The following is a 16,608-nucleotide window of genomic DNA, read 5'->3' as shown; positions in this document are numbered from 1 at the left end:
GTTCCCAAGGTGTGTTTGTTAAGTGTTCTCATGGTGTGTTTGTTAAGTGTTCCCAAGGTGTGTTTGTTAAGTGTTCTCATGGTGTGTTTGTTAAGTGTTCTCAAGGTGTGTTTGTTAAGTGTTCCCAAGGTGTGTTTGTTAAGTGTTCCCAATGGTGTGTTTGTTAAGTGTTCTCAATGGTGTGTTTGTTAAGTGTTCCCAAGGTGTGTTTGTTAAGTGTTCCCAAGGTGTGTTTGTTAAGTGTTCCTCAAGGTGTGTTTGTTAAGTGTTGTTCCCAAGGTGTGTTTGTTAAGTGTTCTCAAGGTGTGTTTGTTAAGTGTTCCCAAGGTGTGTTTGTTAAGTGTTCCCAAGGTGTGTTTGTTAAGTGTTCTCAAGGTGTGTTTGTTAAGTGTTCCCAAGGTGTGTTTGTTAAGTGTTCTCAAGGTGTGTTTGTTAAGTGTTCTCAAGGTGTGTTTGTTAAGTGTTCCCAAGGTGTGTTTGTTAAGTGTTCTCAAGGTGTGTTTGTTAAGTGTTCTCAAGGTGTGTTTGTTAAGTGTTCTCATGGTGTGTTTGTTAAGTGTTCTCAAGGTGTGTTTGTTAAGTGTTCTCAAGGTGTGTTTGTTAAGTGTTCCCAAGGTGTGTTTGTTAAGTGTTCCCAAGGTGTGTTTGTTAAGTGTTCCCAAGGTGTGTTTGTTAAGTGTTCCCATGGTGTGTTTGTTAAGTGTTCTCAAGGTGTGTTTGTTAAGTGTTCTCAATGTGTGTTTGTTAAGTGTTCCCATGGTGTGTTTGTTAAGTGTTCCCAAGGTGTGTTTGTTAAGTGTTCTCAAGGTGTGTTTGTTAAGCTGTTAAAAGCACTAAGGTTAGAGAATAATCTTCGGAAACATTTGAGGAAAGTTTAAAGGATACCAATATTTCATTCATGAAAAAAAGCAAAGCATTCTTACAATAAAGCTGCCTTACAGTTTTGTGCAGAGAGCCCAATATTCACTTTTCTAAGCAGTGCCGCCCCCACCCCTGCCCCCAGGCTGTGAATGTCTTTTTCACAATCAGCGGCGCTGGTCCCATGCTGTAGATGTGTCGCGGTGCAGCACCTGAGCGACCGGGCCGGGCTGGAGCACAGCGGGCTTGTGTCAGATTCAGGGTCTGGAGGGATCAGCATTGCAGCCTCGCCACCCCCCGCTTTCTTCTTCCCTTCTTTGAAAAGGGCTTTTATTTGAGCTCCAGGCTCAGGATTTATTTATTCTCTTCCTCCATGGCATCTTATTTTGGCAGCGGGCAGTTTGCTAAGAGAAGCGTAGAATTTTTCTCCCCTAAGTGGAGTTCTCACCCCCTGCCGCCACCACCCTCATCCCTTAAAATAATGACAGCAAGCGTCAGGGTTTTAATTTACAATGAGAGAGGGATGGAGGGTGGAGGGAGGGAAAGAAAGGAAGGGAGTAAAAGAGGTAGAGAAAAAGGGAGGGAGGGAGATTAGACAGTTAGAGGTAATAGATTATGTTTGGTTCAAATGTTATTTTTAGGAGAAATCTAAATTCCCAGAGGTTGAAAGGACCTCAGTACAAATCCTTGCTGTCGGATTCTTCAAATTCTGTCATTTGGTTGGAGCTGCTTGCGTGTGCGTGACTCAGTGTGGCATGATCACAGTGCTACAGTCCAAAACGGCTCCCAATAGGTAAGCAACCCTAATAACAGCCTTATTATATCCTGTAATGTTGTGCTTATCTCAGCTGTCAAGCCCCACTGGAGTTTAGAACAGTAAAGCTACACTTCATGGGAGCCGATAAACAATGACTAATCAATTAATATTTAGTATCAATTAGTAATTTGTTACTAAATAACACTCCTTCTTACAAAAAGAAATGGGATACATGCCTCCAGAAACCAGGCGGAGGCACAGAGACAGATGTTATCGAAACTCAAGGTGCAGGACGGGACAAGCAGCTTTTTCCACCTGCTAATATTTAAAATGAAAAGAACACAGGAGCTCAAAGAACAGGGGTGACATCAGCGCTAATTAAGAAGGGGCAGCTATCAGGGGGCCGGCTGCTGTGAGTTTGAGCTCAGGAAGTCTGTGCTCAGGAATCTCAGTGCCGGACCCCACAGTTGCACTCAAACAACACTGGATGACAAGGGGCTCTGTCCCCTCCCCAGCACCTCTGACCCCTTCCCTGCATCTGACAGGCTGTGCAGCAGAGCGAGTCAATCCATCACAGCCGTGCCCACAGCCCCCAGGGCACTGCCACCTGGGCCCGCGATGAACACTCTCATTGATGAACATTATCCAGAATTTACCAAGTTGGTTGATGCTATTCGTGGCTATTTTTTTTTTTCAAAAGAAATTATTTAAATTGCCTTAAAGTGGACTTCAATTGGAACGAGCACCCGGCTGTGTCATTAAGCATTAAGGTTTTTGTTTTCCTTGTTTAGAATTGGGAAACGTGTGGCAGAGAGCATGCGCCCCTGCTGTCAGATATTGTATCACAGTGCAATGATGTTTGATGATAATGATTACTCCGCTGCGCCACTTTGCCCCCAAACCCTGCATTTCCAGACTGCCAGCCATTAAGAGTCTTCTTTCTTCCCCTACCGGTACATCAATTTCATCTGTATTTTTCAAAAATAGCCAAATAGAAAAGGAGGCACCATCCTGCAGATTCTACAATAACAGAAGGAGCAAAGTGGGTCAAGACAAAATTCAAGCCTCTTTATAGTCCTGTATTTTGCTGTACAGTGTACAGCTTCTCTTGATTTGACTTTTGCAATGAATTTAACACAAAGTAGCACTCTGACTATGCCCGCAACCAAAGGCTTCTTTTGTTTCATTTTATTATTATTTTTTTTGATGCAGGATTGACAGTTAAAGAAATAATCCCCCATCAATGTGCCTCATCTAGTCTGCCCTGGGACCCCCCCGGTCTTACCGGGGGTAAGAGGGCAGTTCACTCTCCATTCCCATCCTCGTACCACTGTAGTGGAGCATGCTTCCGTGTTTCAGAGGATATATTGAAGTCTTGTGTGGGTTTAGCTTGACAGGTGAGTGTTGTGTGAAGCAATGGCTAGTTCAGAATTGTAACGAGGTATCACTGGACACTTGGGTGCTCACACTCCTATGCCAGCTAGCTGTGCTGCAGGGATTGGAAATTCACTTCACTTGAGAGACAGCAAGCAAGAGAAAGTGCGAAATAAAAAGGTGATCATTCTTTTCAGAGGCACATGCAGGCCTCCTGACTTGAGATATTATTGGCCACAAATGCTCAGCAGGTTTCCATTAGCAGTGGAGCTGGGCTTGCGCCATGCTGGATTAATCTGACGCTGCTGTACAGAAGGGCTGGAGTGGAGGGGAAGGGCGCTGGAGGAGTAGTGCAGTAAATCAGGAGGCTGGCGAAGAGGCCCTGCAGGGGATTTGCACAACCAATTTCAAGCTTCTTTATTTATTAGCCCCCTTCGTGACGGAACAAGAGACACCACCTCAGCTGCAAGACCCTGTGGAAACACTCTGGCTGAATGAGCCACTATATATCTAACTCGGTATAGCAAATCTTGAACAATAGATGAACAGCACTAGAGTATTTACATTGGAGACAGTTTATTGCAGTGTATGTATCACAGTAATCTAACTGTGCTTTTCCAAATGCTCCCACACATTAACTGTGCTTTACCATGGTTTAGCATGCTTGTTTCAATGCCTTACCAGTCTTCTCTGTATTTACACTTGCAGCCTCACAGGGTCCCAGTTCACTGCAGCAAGCCCCTTGGTGCACAGAGAGGTCCCTTCTCCAGCGCTGTCAGCCAGACTCCTTCACAAGCACCAATTCATCATCACAAATAAGTAAAACAAACCCATAAATAGCAGCTCGCTCAGCATTTCTCTGGCACTTCACAAATACATTCTCAGCAGCTGGGATTTTATGTGTTTTTTTTAATGTAAATATTTGTTAAAATTGAAAGCTATGGAACCCCCTAATAACATTTAGAACAATAATACAAATAATGATAATCACATTTTCCTAGTGAGAGGCAGCTGAAATAAAGTGCTCTTTGTTGGCGAGCTCTTCTAGGCCTCTTTGCATAGGAAAGCCAGGGTAGGGACTCTGCTCTGCCCAGCCAGGGAACTGCATGCTTCAGAGAGGCCCTGAAATATGGGACCTAAAGAGGGGAGCCATCAAAGACAACTGTAATATTAAATACTAACAGTAATTTGGTGAGATTGGCCAGTCTCTTTAAAGGGTAATGAAACGGGCTCAGTGCAGTATAGTAAAGCACGGTAAAGAGCTGAACCCCACTGTGATACAAAGCTCATGGATTGTAAAAGCATGGCAGGACGTAAAATTTCTGTACCACTGTATAAGGGCGACCCCTTTAAATGTGTAGGGCATTATAAATTGATCGCTTGCTTGACTGCAGAGGGATGCAATGGATGCTGCTGACACCGCTCCCTGTGCTCACTTTGTGCTCCCTCGTGCTCAAGACGGATGTTTTTCAATAAAAACATCTCTTTACGGAGGAGAATGCTTATTGCAGGCTGTGAACAAGCAGTTGCAGTTTAATAGCTGTGTAGGAATATATTAATAATGGCAGCCGGAAACTGCCTGCTGCAATCAACTCACGCTCACACCCTCTCCTAACTGAAATGTTATTTTTAAATGTCAACTTGTCTGAGGATAACTTGAATAATTTTACATGAAGAAAGGATCTATGTGGAATCACAGTACTGGGAGAGCTGCTCATGACTCTTAGGGTTTAGAAGTATTTAGAAAAATAATAAACTCAAGGGTGAAAGTTGCACGGTTTCAACATGTCTGCAGTGTTGAAATGAGTCGAAGCGTGTCTAAAAGCGATGGGAATGCTGTTATATGGAGCTGCCTGTCTGCCTGCCTGTGAGTAGACAGACAGACATGAGCGCACAGCATGTGAAGCCCTCGTCCCAGGATGCAGCCTGGCACCACCTGGAAGAGCTCAGTTGCAGTTTGCTGTTCCGACTGCTGCTGCAGCTAATTGGCCCTCAGAGGACCTCCAAGCCTCCTTGTTACTGGCCCCTGGAGGCTGATTCTCTTCAAACCCGACGCAGACAGATCTGTTGTTGTGTCTGTCTGGCTGCGTTGTTTTATTTCTTCCACGCAAAACAAATTCCTCTCAATTCTCAATATTCCGGTATGGTCTGTGTGTATGCATGTATGCATGTGTATGTGTGTCTGTGTGCGTGTATGCTGGTGGCTTGGTTTTTCCCACTTTCCCAGACCACACTCGCACCGTGAATCCCAGTTTGTTTCCCCCATAGAGATGAGCCTGGCTTGCATGAACTCCCCCCAGTGAACAGTATGGACATATTTAATACAATTCAAAGTGTTTGCTAAAAGAATACAATCTAACAACAAGAAAGATTTTACAGGGTCTTAAACTTTTAAATACTTTCTGCCATTGCACAACTCCCCCCCCCATGGGAACGACTCAGTGTGTGTTTTTTTCTCCTTTCCCGTGGAAAGCAGAGAAGGTCACAGCTAACCGGTGGGTCTAATTACTAATAACATTTAATTAGGCTTGTTAGTGGAAGAGTTTCTCTAACAGGAAGGGGGACCACATGGCAAAACACAAGTGGGGCTCTTGTCAGGACCTTCCTTCATAGTGCAGCCCTTTTAACCCCTTCACTGAAGCAACCCCCACCCCGTCTCTTCATTCCTGGTTTTCTTTTCAATTTGATTTTAAACGCTGGCTGCAATTTTCTGAAATTATTGGAGCAGTTAGGCTTTCAGACCAGAAAAAGATGAAAGATCTCAGCAGCTGTGCGCCTCAGGAAGGAAGGAGAGAGAGAGAGAGAGAGAGAGGGAGAGAGAGAGAGAGAGAGAGTTTCCGTGGTTCTCATTGCCTACAGATTCCAGTTCCAGAGGTTTTTAGGTCTTTGTTGCTTTTCGAGTGTCAAGCGCTCATTAATTAAGAGTTCCATTGTTACTGATTAATTTTCACAACATACATTCAAAAAGGCTAATCCAACAAACCAAGTCTAGTGACAAACGTTTCGGAAAAAAATATCTGTTTCTGCTCATTAGTTATTGGGTGGGTCTACTGTGTATATATTGGGGTTACCAGTCCTGCTTATATTCCTCACTCTAACATCTTAGTTTAATAATCTTAACAGTGCAATGCAACTTGCAAAAATTCTAAACGTGATTTTTCACAGATGTTTTTCCACTGTGTGATCTCATACGTAGCAATGTTAATGGTCATCTTTATTTGTTTGGGGTTTTTGTTTTACATTTTTTTCAGTTTCATATGCTCCTGCTCTCCAGACGGTTTCCTTTAAAAACACTACATTTTGCTTATCAATACAGCACCTCTTTTGTGTAAGAATATCTACTGTTAATATATTCTCTCCTCACCTTGCTCTTGCAGACAATCAGCAACAGGCAGCAGAAGCACAATTGTGCTTCAGTTCAGTGTGATACAAATACAGCCTGTGCAAACTTGCCCAACAAAGAATTCACTTCTAAACAGCCTGCAGGCTTACCCAGCTGTATTGAGAGTGAGGTCTCCTCTCAGCTCCGAAGCAAAGGGAGGCTGGGACTGGTCAGTGCCTGGACAGAACCCTCCACAGAACACCAGGCATACCCCCTAAAAGAGTTTACCATAGTAAAAGTAGAATCACACTACATTTTCATATAGCACCTTTCATACCACAATCTCAACATTTCAGTTAAAATAAGCACAGAAAACAGATGAAAACAATTATATTTGCAAGTCTGGTTAAAAAGGATAAAAAAAAAGCTGGAATTCCGCTTTTACAATCACATGACCCTCTGCATCTACTTTATAATGGACAGGGCTCTCAAATCCAGTATTGCCAACATGTGAATTCATCACGAGACACGTGATTTCTAGTTAAATTAAGATTTTTGCAAATTCAACCCAGACTGGAGCAGTTGCAGTTTGCTAAGGGTTGTTTCATTAAAGCCCATTTTGATTAATTTAATCAAGTTCATTTTGTCTCATTGTTTTTGAGAGGGTTTATTAGTTGATTGTCAGTTTTCAAAATCAACTTAGACAATGTTTATAAACACACTTCATAAAACACACTCCTTAAAAGTTTTGGCTATAGAAACCATGCTGTCTATAGCAAAGCTGAGTGAGAGACCATGATGAGACCATGAATGAGAAAACATGAGAGCCCATGATGAGACACCACAATGAGAGACCATGGATGAGACACCGTGATGTCTACAGCAAAGCTGAGTGAGGCCATCACTTGTTGCCGTGTAAATTACGCGCAGGCAGTTTACAATAAAAAAAGAAATAAAAGATGGTAATCAAGTGGTTTACTTGGAGAGCAAAATTGAGTAGTTAAATTTGCAGCTCTCCCCCAGTACAGCTCTGTATTGTCTAGCACTGTGTTCTATGAATGCTGGTCCCAGGTATGCTCCAGCTGCTGCAGTGTATGGACTGGATGGACCTGCTTGCATGGCTGTGTATGCGACAGGCTGAGGGACTAGCAGGGAGGCGTAGCAGACAGTCACCCCCCTTTTCACTGTCTGCTCTCCTTACGCAGGCTGCTGTCAGCATTGCCAATGACCTTGAGGCTCAGAGCTCACAGGTAGCCAAACCCATTCCACACATTTCTCTCCAGAACTCCTGCAAACTCGAAGTGTGAGGCATGGCCACCCCTGGTCCCTTCCCCACTAGCATTGTTAATGCATGTGGTAAGCTGCCAAATGAATCATGGTACACTTTTTAAAGGGATGCTCAGCAGTGCAAATATTATTCTTTAAATGCTGTTTAAAGAATAATACTGCTGTATGCAACCACGACAGTTTTAGAAAAAACTTATAAGTCAACAATTGTTTTCAGTAATGCCTTCTACAGTTTGTCTGCTTTCTAAAATAGTTTTACCTTCTGATTGAGCGTTCTGAAAACAGGGATGATTAAAAAAACATAAACCTTGTTTTAATAATATGGAAAGGTTGTGGAACATCTGATTGTCTGTGTGACTGTTGAAAATATCTAGAGCTCTCGAGCACAATCGGATGTCGCTCTGTTCCCCCGATTTAAACAGAAACTAAGCCACATAAATCTCCGGCCTGACGTCACAGCCATGCAATAAAGCATGATTTAGAAAGCACACATCCCGGGCAGACATGGGATTAATTTTGAGGGGGCGGGAGGGGGTTACCCATAGTGCTTTGCGGAATGCCTTTAACATGTGGTTCGGCAGGAAGGGAATGGCTGACTCTCTGACCTCTGGCTTCCCATCGCCCCAGGAGAGGGGCTGGAAAGTCTTGCTTCAGCGCTCGCTGCAGCATTTTTGTTTTCCAGGCCTCCTCCCTGCTGGAGGGGTCCAGGGACCCAGAGCAGTGCTGTTGCTGCTGCTGCTGGCTTTAACTTTCCCTGTGCTGGTTACTGCAAAACTACAACGAAGGGCATGTCTATTCAACTGCGCCTCGAGTTTGCTTTTTAAATGATAAAAAATAGGAGGCGCACATAAACAGGAACCCTTAATAGAGCAATCTGAGTTTTCTTTTTCTTTTTTTTAAATATCTTTTTATTATCAGCTTTTAGTTTAGAACAGAAAAGAAAATAATGTTAAACATATGTACATAGGTAAGGATCATACATATATAATTACATTCAATAAATCATAAGATGGTGATACAACAATACTCCTTGACTCATGAGGAAAAGAAAGAGTAAATAAAATAAGTAAATAAGAATTAAAATTAATAAATTAAAAAAAAAAAAGGGAACATATACACACCAGAGATATGTCCAAGTTTGGATATGTAAGTTCTCAAAGTATTCCATGAAGGGCAACCACAGAGTTTTCTTTTTCTGAGCAACGTTTTGTTATACTGGATCATTGCCAAAGACGGAACTTGATAAATACAGTCCTGCCGTAGATAAACCCGGGAGAATTGCTAAATACTGTCCTCCAGTTCATTCTGTGTCCATACCTTAGAGCATTGGCAAAGACTGCTCTTGCTAAACAGTGTCCTCCCCAGCAGTGATAATAACATATAGAGTAATAAGAATCGCACTGTAACCTAAGCTGACCAATAGCACAGTGCTGCTCTCATTGATCTCAATGGCACTGGGGTGTGAGGGTGGGGTGGGGGTGGCGGGCATTTCCTCTGCAAGGTGAGTTTTTCTGTAGGAGCCTCTAGCTCTGTATATTATGGCTGTATTTTGTATGGTTTGTGAAAGAGGGGTTTGTTTCTGAGAATGCAAGTTCACAGAATGGCTGAGCACTGGGGCTGGGCTGGGTTGGATGGGGGAGGGTGGTGGATGGGACTTGTAATTTTCAGGATCTCAATGGGGCAGCTGAGCTGGGTGAATAGGAGGGCCCTTTGTGTCCCAACCTGGGACCAATTATTTGTGCTTGTCTGTCAGGAAGGATTTCTCTCCTGGGGGGTTGGGGTTGGGGTTGGGTTTAGGGTGGTTTCACAGTCCAAAAGATATGGTCAAGCAAACACAAGGGTCCAGAGGATGCAAGTGCTTTTAATTAAAAGACAAAAAGACACCTGCCAATCAACTTTGGAATGAAATCAGGATGATTGACACGTTTTCCATTCTGATATTATTTTAAGAGAGTTTAACGTACTGTCGTTTACAATGCTTTCATTTAAATGAAGTTTCTGCAGGTCATGGTTTGAAATGGTTGTTCTACTGCAGACCATCCCTGCAAGACTCAGGATCACACTCCCCTGAAATAACAGTTTACCCTACATTTAGGGAAATATATATGTATTAATACATAAAAAAAAGAAAATAAATCCCATTTTGACATGCTGCCCAGAACAGTATGGAAAATATTTTTTTCTGTTAAAACAATAAAATAAAATAAAAAACTCCATTCAAGTCAAAACATTTCCACACAAGGAACAATCTTTTCACAGAATGTTCTCCCCAAGAATACTGCGTGTACTGCAGCACACAAGGTTCATTTACTCAATAAAAACGCTTTCTTCCTCGGCCTAAACCCAAGACTCACATTTTTGTTATGGAAGTTGTTTCTTATTGATTTTTGGATAATCCTCCCTTTCCTGTGATCAGTAACCCTCCATACAGCAATATGAAACAAGATTATCAGCTTACTGGAGGGACCCAGGCCCCGCTCACACCTGCTTTGTTGACAGCTGCTTGCATTTTAAGCCGCAGCATGAGTTTCCACCATTCAATTCTTCAATGTTTTGTCTGTGAACTTTTTTTTTTGATGATCAATTGAGGTCTGACATGTATTTATTTTGTTACAGATCTCTACAGATGGTAAAGCTTTACATTAACCTGGAACAATTACCAATAATTACCATCGTTAGAAGATATTACCAAGTCATTTACTATTATTTCTTTATACAACCCTTTTCCCATGCTTTGCCACACTTCTCTGTGCTTCCCCCTGCTTGTCTAAGCTGTATGGTTGCTCTTTGCTGCACAAAGAGCTGTTTTCAGAGTCAGTGAGGTATGTTGTGTTTGACCCTTGACCCCGTCATTGCAAAGGGGCAGGGTCACCCCGCTGCAGCTGACCCCTCCTCTCAGCCCCTGCACGGTTACCACTAGCGATGGCTCCAGTTGATCTCCACCTGTCAAAACAAAGAAGCCCCAGCAAACCCAAGACTCGCAGCTAAAACAAAAGCACATGAAAGCAGAATAAACAAAAGGCTTGTGTGCCTCTTCTGTCCCGACAGCAGAGACCACAACCTTTCCACACTGCAGTCTCAATACTGAGGTACTAACCGTAGCAGAGCTTAGTCAAGATATTGGTACTGGAGCTCTACCAGGGAGGTGGTCTGCATTGAAACTCTTTTACTTTGCCGATTTCAATTTTTGTTTCTATGTAAGTTTGGTCCTCTTAAGCATTTCTGTTTTACTGTGCGGAGCTGCTGGTACTGGAGACAGTACTCATTGTGCATTCAGATCCACATGTTTGGAATCCACGTCCTCTACATTCTCAGTGCTTCTTTTTTATTTCTTTTTAATCTTTCCTGTCTACCTCCTCCCCCTCGCTTCACGCGGAACAGGATGTCAGAGTCTCAGTGGGTTTGTTTGACAGGTGATGCCAGGAGTGGTGCAGAAAGCTGACGGATGACTCGAATTCCTGGGTGAGATTCTTTGTTCTCTCTTTGTTTCCACCTTCACACCTGGACTCCTCCAGCTCCTACAAGTCTGAGCAGTCCTGAGCAATCAGACAGTCTGGGCGGGACAGTGCCTGATGGTTATGTGCTCTTGAAAGATCACGACGGCTCTCAATTTGGAGGCAGAGGGAGAAAGGGTTTTTATTCAGTAAATAAACCAAAGACGGTGCTGTCTTGGGATCACTGTCCTAACATAAAAACCCTGAATTATAAAAACCCTATGTTTTATACTTCATCTGAGTTTACAGTGGGGACTAATCAACTCATTCAAACAAGGGTAAAGGATCTAAATTTTGGCAACGTTTATCTCATTCTAACAGGACCTTCCCTGAAGTTTTCAGTGTTTTACAGAGGGGCTACACTAGAGACTTGCATCACGCACACTTGCTTTGATTTGTACGTGCTTGTCACACACAAACTGTGTTTTAATTTTCTAAACAGTGCCTGTGTTTACATGTAACTATTGGCTGGTTCTGTGGGCAATAGCACAAGCTATTTGCCAATAGGGCTGCGAGCTGCAGTGTGTTTTATTGCTGCAGGCCAATCACATGTTTTCCACTTGCTAGTGAATGTTGTCTCTCAACACTGCGGCAGTGCCTCTCTCCTAATAGGCAGAGCAGTGTCAATACCTGGCAGTGCCTCTCTCCTAATAGGCAGAGCAGTGTCAATACCTGGCAGTGCCGCTCTCCTAATAGGCAGAGCAGTGTAAATACCTGGCAGTGCAGCTCTCCAAATAGGCAGAGCAGTGTCAATACCAGGCAGCAGGATCCTGACACCTCACATGGATTGTTCCAGACACTGTTGCATTGTGGGTTTAAAAAGTAAAAGCTGAAAAAAAATCAGCTTGCGAAATTCCTCCACCCTATAGGTCTGGCTGGCTGACATTTCAGCTCACAAGAGCACAGTTTAATATTGAGCCCACAGCTGGCTGTGCTGGCTGAGTGCAGGGCTAGACATGTGAGTTACTGCCAGGACAGATGTTTTTTACCTTGCACAAACTCAGCGTTTCATTCCTCCGTCCAGGGAGAGAAAGAGGGAAAGTGGAGAGAGAAAAAAAACAACAGCCATGAAAGGAATCATTTATAAGAGATCTGTGCCAAGAACGGGGCCTGCTAAATATTAAAGCGAAAAACCCCTTCTGTTCAGAATGTGTGTGGGATAAATGCAGCTTTTCGATATTTTTCTCTCTATTTCCCTTTCTTTCTCCCTTCCCCCCTTTATTCCTAATGAAGTTGTGGTCACTTTATTAGGACTGTTATTCTGGTCGTTCGGGATTAGTGCTCTTGCATCTTCCACTATCAGTTAAACAAGCCAATCTGACTGCAAGATAAAACATACAGACCGTGCAGTTGAAATAACATAACGTTTATTTAGTTTCTAAAGAGCCAGGTCGGACTGTTTCAGAACTAAGTTGTGACTGATTTAGAAGTGGTTTAATTACGCCCAAAGCTGCGACTAGCCCTCTAGTTTTGATAGAACCCACCTGTTGAGTCAACCGGAGCAGACTCAGATCTGTGATTAACGAATCCATCTTGCAAGGGCTCCCAGCCTCCTCCCAGTGTTGTGTAAGCTGATATATATATATACACACACACACATATATATATATATATATATACACATATATATACACACACACACACATATATATATATATATATATATATATATATTATATTATATATATTATATATATTATAATATATACACACCACATATATGTATATATATATATTAATACACCCACACACAATATATATAATATATATATATAATATATATTGTAAATAACCCTTGTAACACTCCTGCTGCAGCAAACTGACCCCCCCCCCCCCCCCCCCCCCCCCCCCCCTTGGAACTGCCAATCTTATTTGATTATTTGAATTAAAAAATAAATTCCCTCTTTTTCATTTATCAAAGCTCTAACTTTGTCTTGTTGCAAAGTTAGAAAAATAAACCAGTCCATCACCTTCGGAGGGAGCCGAGGATATCTGGAATCTATTATTACAGCATGCTCGTGTTTTTAAAGTTCCTGTTTGAAGCTTGCATTGGGCATTTTGAGTAAATGGGCTGTCCCTCCTGCACCTGATCCTTTTGTTATGCAGATGAAAGCCCCGTCGTCTCTTCTTGTAAATATACAAGCTGCATCTCCCAGGTCAATGACACGCTTTGACTCGCAGTGTTGGTTGGTAGTACTGTAGTATGCTATTGTGGTCAGCAGTGCTGTATCTGAGGCTCCAGAGATTACTGATGTTTCTAATAATTATGAATCATCATCGTGCAATCTGATTCATTCAGAGCGCTTCATGCATTTCATCCACAAGAGGGCTTATATTTTTGTGCACTGTAGAGAATCACACAGGCAAGGTTTTAGTGTCCTGGGTTCAAACTCACAACCCCGTCTCCAGGACAGAGGCAGGCAGACAGAGAGGGAGCAGGTCTGAGCAGAGCTGTGAGCAGACCGGTGCGCAACGTTGCCATTCGTCTGTCAGCACCATTGTCCCCTCTGGTAAAATGGCATGCCGTCTGCTAGCAGAACTGTGTTTGCACTTGTTTCATATGGGTGGGAAATGACTCATTTTGGAAGCAGAGAAAGAAACAGAAAAAAATACTGTTATAAAACAAAATCCAAGAAAATAAGAAAGAGTCGTCTATCATTTCTTATTAACCGTGACCCAGAGGGAGGGGGTGAAAAATAAAACAAAGAAATGTGAACTGCTGTCTATACAGGCGGATCCGAAGTAAGAAGACAGTGTTGTGGACCGCTGACTCTGCCTGTCATCATCTGTGAGGAGGGGCTCCTTGAGTACAGGATGGGTTTGCCACTAAATCTCACAGGGTCACTGATAAAACCAGGAACAACAACTGGTGCTTCTGAAACAAGCAGCACTGCAGAGCACCAATAACACATGGAGTACTATTGCACTGAAATGCATTACAGAAGTTACAGGGTACAAAATACTGCAGTATACTGCTGTAATATAGACATGTATGTGTAATGCCTGATTTACACAAAGAAATGCCATGACTGTACAGTCAGTACATTTAAATATTTATTCTGTCTCATTTAGGACAGCAGGGCAGAAAGGCTGCCTCTAATCATATGCATATTCACGCAGCTAGACATCTTGATCCAAGGCGCTGTCCTGATAATTACAAACAAATGACTACATTGTTAATTACAGAGCTCTTCCAACTGGTAACCCTGTCTCTGTGAGCAGCAACCATGTAATTGCAGTGCAATTAATATGATAATTGAATTGAATTTTTTCTGCCTTTCCTGCGGAACACCTGTTGATCAAGATGAAGGCTAGGGTTTGGGGTAGGGCTGGAGCTAAAGCCACAAAGGCAAACGCTTTCTAACAGTGGTGATTACAATTCATTACTGATGAAAGCATGAACTGTTTCTGCATGAGGGGCTTGGTGAAGTCTGTGGTTCTCAGTTCCTGAACCAAAATGCTTGTACCCTGACCCTTATCCAATCCAAACCAACCCCTAACCCAACAAACCCTAACTAACCCAAAATCCATCCCAACCCAATCCCTAACCCAACAAACCCTAACCTAACCCTAACTAACCCACATCCATCCCAACCCAACCCCTAACCCAACAAACCCTGACCTAACACTAACTAACCCCAATCCATCCCAACCCAACCCCTAACCCTAACTAAACCGAATCCATCCTAACCCAACAAACCCTAACTAACCCCAACCCATCTCAACCCAACCCCTAACCCTAACCCAACAAACCCAAACCTAACCCTAACTAACCCAAATCCATCCCAACCCATCCCCTAACCCACGAAACCCTAACTCTAACTAACCCCAACCCATCTCAACCGAACCCCTAAACCTAACCCAACAAACGCTAACCTAACCCTAACTAACCTTAATCCATCCCAACCCAACCCCTAACCCAACAAACCCTGACCTAGCACTAACTCTAACCCCAATCCATCCCAACCCATCCCCTAGCCCTAACCTAACCCTAACTCCAACCATAACCGTAGCTCCAGCCCTAACCGTGTCAACAACAGAATGTGGAGAGGTTTATGAAATGGTTACAACTGTGTGGACTGTGCTCCCAGTATGAACGCTGTAATCTGAGGAACAGAAGTGTACCTGCTGCCTGCTGTCTCTCGGGATCCCCTTGCAACCTCCTTTCAAAACACAAGCCTCTCCTGCTGGAAACAATATACCCTGCAATTCACAATGTTACTGCAGGCACTGCTGGAGATGGCTAGGAGGGGGGGTAGGAGTGGGGGGAGAGGGGTAAGGGGTTACATCTTGAATCTGGAAGGGAATTAAAGATTATGTAATAGCACAATTTCTTCCTTTCCTTTTCTTTTCTTCCTGGAGCTGATTTCGTCTGATGAAGCTTCAGGCCTCCTTGGCTCCAATCCAGGATCAACATCTGGCCAGCACCTCTGAGTTGTCTTTTGATCTGAGATTTCTTGAAGCTCCTTATTCCCTTGCTCAAGGAATCTGACAGCATTCTTGCAGGGGCTCTTTTTTGGGATGAACTATTTAGCCTTACCAAAATGGAACCTGAAAACGTTACCTTGCCCAAAACAGTGTCCTGCAGGACACAGAGCCTGGTGAGGGCTGGCTCCACATCTCTGCCAATTCTCCATGTTTACAGCATGACAGTTTGGATCTCTCTCTTCGGGAGTGGACCAGTGGGCGGTAGATATTGGACACAGGCTGTTGTCCTTTTTTACTGAGGGCATGTACTCTGCAGTCTGCATAAAGAATAGCTTCTTGAAAAACACAGTCAAAGTTGTGCTGGATTACCATTAAAAAAAAGTTTCAACTGATACAGTGATTGCTTATATACCCTGTAAGATTGTTTCTTAGCACTCGAAAAACAGGCAAACTAGACACCCAATAACCAGGGAGATCCGGACTCACATGTCAGTCCCATTGCTCAAGGAAGCTTGAAAAGGTCGATAGCCCCAGAGAGGGATCAGTATGCACAAGTCTCTGTGTTTCGTAACAGGTATGAGTATGGTGTGATAGTATCCAACTGTAACAACTTTCTCTTAGGCTCCCAGGTACCACTGACACTAGGGCGGGCTGTCTAGAGACATTCTATTCGTGGTAGCGCTAAAATGAGTCTTCTAAAATGAAATCTTTATTCAATGCATTTACATGTCATTGAGGGACCTATTCATGACACTTCTTTAAGGAATGTTTTGTTCAGGGATTGCTTTTTTAAAAGATCATTTTGATCAAATTCAGCAAAGTTTGCAGTTCATGTAACCTTCTCTTGGCTGTTTCAGAGGTCAGGTTTAGAAGTTCCTTTTCACTTTTAAAAGCACTGTTCAACCAAAAGAGGATGTTTAAAAGCACTTTTTAAAAAAAGATTTTCATTGTTTACGATTAGGGCCCATAGACAATTATTTTGGTGTCTATTTTACTACACGTATTTAGTTCTTGAAAAAAGGGGCTGAAGAGCAGTCCTGAGCAAAGAAATAGTAAAGGGCGACTAATAAAGCAAAAAAGCACTCCAC

The sequence above is a fragment of the Polyodon spathula genome, chromosome 26, assembly GCF_017654505.1.
Source record: "Polyodon spathula isolate WHYD16114869_AA chromosome 26, ASM1765450v1, whole genome shotgun sequence".
In the NCBI taxonomy this organism is placed as follows: Eukaryota; Metazoa; Chordata; class Actinopteri; order Acipenseriformes; family Polyodontidae; genus Polyodon; species Polyodon spathula.
The sequence above is the reverse complement of the archived record's forward strand: the minus strand, read 5'-3'. Positions refer to the sequence as shown.